This window comes from Antedon bifida, chromosome 5 (genome assembly GCF_963402885.1).
Source record: "Antedon bifida chromosome 5, ecAntBifi1.1, whole genome shotgun sequence".
Classification (NCBI taxonomy): domain Eukaryota; kingdom Metazoa; phylum Echinodermata; class Crinoidea; order Comatulida; family Antedonidae; genus Antedon; species Antedon bifida.
Window position 1 is genome coordinate 13,762,778 of NC_136230.1, and position 7,434 is coordinate 13,770,211.

Below are 7,434 nucleotides of genomic sequence, written 5' to 3' on the forward strand. Positions count from 1 at the left end.
ACCCCTAATCATCTCCTTTTGATGAGAAAGGGACCTGCTGCGCCGATAGGTAGAATTGAAGCCTATGGTAAAAGACGTTGGCGTCAGGTTCAATATTTAGCTAATATTTTTTGGACCCGTTGGAAGAAGGAGTACCTCCCTCTTCTCCAAAAGAGACACAAATGGACGACGCCTAGACAGAATGTGGAGGTATGTGACATTGTACTTTTAGTAGATGAAACCATGCCGAGAGGTAGATGGCCTATGGGCAAAGTTATCTCAGTCTACAAAGGCAAAGATGGAAAGGTACGTAGCGTTGATGTCAAGATTGCAGGTGGAGTTTTGAAACGTCCTATCGCAAAGCTTTGCATAATATACAGAGGATCCATCGCTAAAGATGTGAACCATTGTTAATTACACATTGTTAATTAGTTAAGATTGTTTGTGGAATAAAGTTCTGAAATCCTGTGTTGTGTGTTTGATTTCAGCGTGGGGAGTGTTAGATCTTTCCCATGCAGCGCGCCCCCAGCGTTTTAAATTGTATTTGTGAGGTAGAACGAACTTTGACTTCGCGTCGGAAGAGCGCAACTAGCATCAGTCGGCGATGCACGTGGGTTTATTGATGGTAGAAAATGCCAGATTTGCGAGCGTAAATGCCAAATTACACATTGTGTTCAGTAGCAGATGATTACTGGTGAGTTAAAGTTTATAAATAAGTAGTTTTAGGATTCTTTACGAATCGATTCGCTTAGTAATTAAAGATTTAATAAGGTGTTGACATGTTGATTTGTATATTCGCCATGATGAGTCCATTGTTTCAATGGAATGTTAACATTGAGCATAATTGTATACGATTCTAAACAGGCATTTAACTAATGTATTACTGTTTCCAACATTTTATAGACATGCCTAGACTATACACATGTTATTACTGTTCATCGACGTGAAGATATTATATGATTTAAGCCTAGAATTGTTAAGCTATTCCATGTATTGAATATCGTATTTGATCTTACCGCTGTAGCATGGTACGCTGACTGATTTCTCAGCTCATGAATATTCATTAGCTATGCAGGGAAGTTCTATTGTATTGTGATGCATTTGGCCATTGGTTAATGATTGGTTAACTAAATTACTGGATCTCTGCTTATCTTAATTATTCAAGATATTTCTTGTGGATGAATAAAAGCATTCTTTGTGTCGTTTAAGTAAACTAAACTATGTGCGTGTTAATTAGAGAAGGATTTAGACATGTTTTATCATGGTTTCATGATCAGTTTAATTGACATTTCCTATGCATTTATCATGTGTTGTGTTATATTTTAGACAAATTTCTATCAATATATTTATGTTGATTATTGTTACAGAATTAAGATAATGTTTGAAAGGAGAATATTGACATAAGATTTGAGGCTTAGAGCGGTCATATTCACGTAAGGATTTGTTCTATGCATATTATTGATTGACATGTTAATTAATTGTTTGTATGTGCTGTAATTCAGATGATGATACTGTTCACATTGTTTGCCATTTTTAATGTATTACTACTGATTAGTACGGTAACTGAAGAAGTTAAGTAATACGGAATTTAATATAATAATTGAGCGTAAGCATTGAATGATGACGATAATGAAGGAATTTATGTTAGACGATTATAACATGTGCTTTGTGACGATTTGTATGATTCCTTTACTTCAGTTTTATTTTATGGTAACTTGTATTTATACTTTTGTATTTAGTCACCGAACGAACTAACGAAAGGTAGTCAGACAGACACGGTTGGAACATAATAAATTGAAGATTGTTTAACTGATGGTCATAGTGTTGCCTTGTTCGCGTTTGTGTGACTTGACTAAACGACGCCCTCTACATTCCAAACTTGCTCCGAGCCCAAGAGCAGTTACAGTAGTAGACAATAAAAGCAAGGGAATTATCAATCAAGCATCGTATCCAGTTCCAAAAACAAGCATGCTGCAAACGACATATCCAAGTCACAGTTTAACTTTATTAAGTTTATAAGCAGTTTAATTCATTGTATGTTTTTGATTTGTCTTAAGAAATAATAATATATTAGCTATGCTATTTCTATAATGGTAATATCGTCCCGTAATACGTAGGCTATTTGTTTCAAGTATATATCATCAAAGAATTTTAACCTGGATTACATTTGGAGGTTCATCCGGGAGATTTATTTTAATATAAAAATAATTTTGATTTCTCATTGATTTTGTTTTACTCGTTTATATGTTTATTGTTATACAGTAAGCGTTCTTGTAATGTGTGCATGTGGCAAATGGTTTAGTTTAAATTCGTGTTGGTTTTTCACTATTGCTGAAATCATGTCAGTACTTTTTTTCTCTAATATTTACAGAACGATAAATAATGAACCTAGTAATTGTTCATGATTTATTGAAATTTGTAATTTGAAAATTAATCCATTTATTATATAGATTGCTGGAATTTTTATTTGAAATATTGAATATAATACTTACATTATATTATATACTTTATTCGATTTATCACTTAATTTCAGAAAAACAATTCCATTTCAATTCCAAACAATACTTGGAAGAAAACGAAAAATCACACTAAAATGTTATGTTCCCATTTAGTATATTTAAATTATTTATTATTATTATCATTATTATTTTTGTTTATTGTTATTTTCCTTCTTATCTGCATCATTGTTTGCATTAATATTCCAGTATTTGTATTTTATTGCACATATGACAAACAATGGGTATCTACATGATATTACACAGACTGATGTCAATATGTTAATACATTACAGATATTATGTTGGTATTGTGTTAACAATATTTGTATTATTATTATTTACATAGAAAATAAATCATAATTGATTTGTAGGCCTACCTTGTCCTGAATGTTTACGCTCTTTGTATTTATAATATGGGTACATATACCAATCTCACTAGTCTTTGCACTTTCCGGAATCTATAAAATGTGAACCGATAATGTTATTAATATAAATCCAACTGTTTATGTCATTTAATAACATGCATTGATATTATTGTTAAACACATTACAGAATATTATATTTTATAAATCGTTCGAAAGAAAACATTTCATTCTCAACTTTACAGTTGTCATATTACGTTTTTAACAATATTTGATAATATTATAACATATTCATCTGTATTATATATGTAATAATAGACAACAATAATAATAATGATGATTCAAGTATTTTAGAATAATATAGTAGAGAATGCATGGATGTTTCAATAAAAGAGAGATGGCAAAATTAATCAAGAGTTAAAAATTCATGTCAATTATCATTATGTTTTATCGAAGCTAATTCAATAATTAAATTGTACTTGTCTATTATGCTGTACAAAGATGGAAGGTACTACTCTTTTTATGTTTCAAAATAATCAAGGTAAATACTAATATGATTTTTTTCCGTATAGTTGCATAGTAAAATCACCTATAGTCAGGTTCCTCATGTATGAAAATAGGGGTTCCGTAGGATTTTAATGCCCAAAGTGAGATTTCACTTGATTTTACTTTATTATGGTGCTAGGATACCAAAAATGCTAGGTAACAAATTTTCACGATCCCGTAACCATGGTAACAGCCCCAAATTCAAAATGGCGACCAAATGGCCATATCTCCATAACCCTTTGATCTAATGACAAGATATTGGTATCAAAATACTCGGAATATATATATTTATATTCGTTGTAATAGAACATTTTTACTAAATGCAACCGGAAATGCTATTTTTCTGTACTATTGACCCTTGACCTTGACTCGTACTGTATCGTAAAAACGGCTGGTCATAGAAATTTTAAAATGGTCTCAAATTGCTCAGACCATATATATTTATATTTATTGTAATGCAATATTTTGTTAAAAAATGTCCGGAAGCAAAGTTATTGACCTTTGACATAGAGAATAGCTTACAAGGATTTTTATTCAGTAGTCTCTGGTCATATCTCCATAACTCTTTGGTCTATTAACAAGATATTGGTATCAAAATACTCGGAATAAATATATTTATATTCGTTGTAATTGTTTATGTAATTTAATGACATGCATTGATATTATTGTTTAACACAAGATCAGAATACTCTATTTTATAAATCGTTGATCATGGCGATGACGATGACGATGATGGTTAAATTAAATAAATTGTGAAGAAAACTAAACAAAAAGTTTTTGTTGAAGCTAATTCAATAAGTAAATATAATATGCTGTACAAAGATGGAAGGTTCTACTCTTTTTACGTTTCAACATAATCAAAGTAAAATACTAATATTTTTTTTCAGTAGTTGCATAGTAAAATCACCTACCTTCAGGCTATTGTCAGCACAGAGTACTAAAAGACATTGTTTAAGATCCATTTGTAGTTGCTATACCGTTTACTAGCAAAACATAAAAGAAGTGATTACGATGGATATTAAAAATTGGTTGTAAAATATTCAATAAAAGGAATGCAAACATGTTGTGTAGAGTGTTAAAGTTGACGACTAATTAAACAAAAGTGCATGCTATCAAAATAAACGTTTATATTTAAATCTAAAAAGTTTCCATAATCATAGTTACCGTATCAAAATTTATTATCATTTTGGATACTTGTGGTACAGAACAGATCAACAATGTTCTCTCCTTCAGAAATGGTTTCAGATTTGTATATAAATTTAAAGCATAGATGTTGTAAGAGAAAGAATGACGCTCAAAACGGCCACCACTACGACGACAATGTTTCTATTTAGTGTGCGCAATACTCGTATGGAAACCACATTTACTGTTGTAGCCTATGTTTGATTTCTTATGAACTATTATAATTTTTTTAATTTAAATATTATACATTTGTAATATAAATGCTTGAAATAAATAATTCTATTCTTCTGATTTATTTTTACAGAAACAGAGGAAATGTTCGTTAAGATAAATATCTGGTACTTGTATAGCAACATTTGTAGTAGCTAACAAAAAAAGTATACCTGTAGATACATGATGTTCAAACATTTTACATTAAACACAACCCTATACACTACACTCACGTATAGTTTCGTACATTTTTTAAGTTACTTTTCAAACTCACTTGACTTGTGCTGAAATATATGTTTCCTCAATCAACAGTTGACTGTTTTTGTACAGAACACCAGACACTATACATTATCATTTGTATAAGCGATAACAAGTACATTCTAAAAAGTTGCTGCAACAAGCGTGATTTGTTATTTATTGTTTGCTTTAATCTTATCATAAGGTGATAGGAGCTACACCGATGTGAATTGCCATTTTAGGTGAGCAAAGTAAACCATTTTACCGATTTGGTTAACGATGTCGAAGTACAATACAATTCATAATTGTGGAAATACATTTCTCCACAACTAATTCACAGAATGCCAGTGACACCTAATTTCAATAGTGTTCTTCTTTGATTGCAGGATAATGCACCATCTATTCATTTTTTTATTTATATGGTATAAAAATAGCAATCAGCAGCAGCTTATGTTGAAATTGATTGCTTTACATTAATTATTAACTTAAAAAATATATATAAATACAAGTAAAAAGCATTATTCACTTTGAAAAGAGGGATATTAAATGACATTATTTAATTAAATTTAAAAACCTGTTATTATGCAACAACAAGTGCTACATTATCTATAAAAATCTATTTTTTCAAACTATTTTACATTCCTACATCAAGTTGATGCGTAAATATTTTTAAATATTTATGTGATCAATTTTCAATTTACGTAATTATATAGGCCTGCATATATCTACATTTATAGAGCAAAAATATAAACAAAATGTACAGGAAGTTTATTACTGCCAATAATAAAAGCAAGAATACTTGAACTGAAATAGGAAGAATGTTCATGAGTTGAAAGTTTGACAGTATAACGAGGCGGAGCCGAGTGCAGAAAAGAAGTCACTTGTATGGACTTCTAACGACTATTCCCTCCGTTCAGCTAATATAAAATATTCATTGTTAGGTTCAATGTTAGTTTTACAATGTACGATTGCATAAATAAAAATAAAAACAAACTATTATTTCATTTATTTTTTAAAATATATTTTAATAAATACATGTTAAAAGAAAGAAATTGATTCTAAAATTTAAATTGTCATTTCCATTGTACACATAATACACATTCCATAGTTGATTTTTACTTGTAGTTGTAATCAATATGTTTGTTTTTCTTTGGCATATTATTTTGCACAGAGGCGTCCAATAAGGTAAACTTTAGCTACAGAAATAAATTACAATATTTCACAAAACATTAAGCAAATTATGACTAAAAGTAAGCCCAGATGGTTAAAAGAATATTGTATTTTCATACGAACAAATCTAAATTGTACGTTAAAGAGTTGCTGTTAAGCCAATCATGGTTCAAATTTATCAGTTGTAGTACTATTAATTCAGTCGTTCCAATTTTCCTACCAGGCTTTATACCGAAAGCAGAGTGACGAACATATTCTTAAGACGAAATAGAAAATCATCTTTTAATCTTCCAACGATAATGTTTCTGTTGTTGTACACAGACGATCAAACGCTTTGATTTGATTATTTGTAATATGATAAAAAGAGGACAGTTTGTATTGATAATAAGACAGAAGTATACAATTTTTCTCAACACTGTGATTAACTATGGATTGATCCATTTAGTATAGTAGTAGGCCTACGGCAGATCTTCCTCTTTTTAAACGGTTTTCTGTATTCTAGAATTAAAATTAACATGTTTTGGCTTTTCAATGACAGAATTAGCTAAGCCTACATCCGATAGGTTCTGACACACACGACGGCGATAATATTAATATAGCGATAAATGAATCATCAGGTCCTTATACGATGACGTCACATACTGCCAGCACCCTATTGACTGATTATTACGTAATGTAATTTTACCGTACCTTTAGCAAACGGAAGTTAGGATACGGTAGCGTATCTTTAGCCACGGCCTTTATCTAAAAAGGTATACAATATTATGTTCAACCCTGGAATTAATAATGGATCGATCCATTTAGTGGTCTTATAGCAGAATGAAACTAGAAAACTCAAGTCTTGAAATCGCAATAGGACCATATAGTATTTATTTTTACAATGTAGTTTGTGACCTTAAATTAGATTTTAAAAACGTAGGGAATAAGACTTTAAACATGTTTGATATGAATATACGTCAAACAGTTATGTAAATGTTTAGTTTCAGTAGTAACCAGCTTCTTTTCAAATGTAATAATTTATTTTCATATTGTTGTCAATTGCATTCTTATAATACTATGTAAGTCTCCGACTAATTTATGAAAATATTCTATTTCACTTCGAAATAGCAACATTTGCTTCAAAAACAGGCAGTAAGCGCCGTATATATTGTATGACTAATCATTTTGTATAAATAATTCACAGTGCGGTAAAAAGCAAGGTTGTAATAGTTAAAATATATCAACATTCAAAATTCAAAGTTTGAAGCATTT

General features: G+C 30.2%; 1 long non-coding RNA gene across 1 annotated transcript; it reads left to right on the top strand.

The window, feature by feature from the left end:
- Window positions 1-1,788, top strand: LOC144842590 (uncharacterized). Its single transcript, XR_013612136.1, has 2 exons — window positions 1-1,412; window positions 1,719-1,788. It is a non-coding gene; the product is annotated as an uncharacterized LOC144842590 (long non-coding RNA).
- Window positions 1,789-7,434: the final 5,646 nt, after the last annotated feature.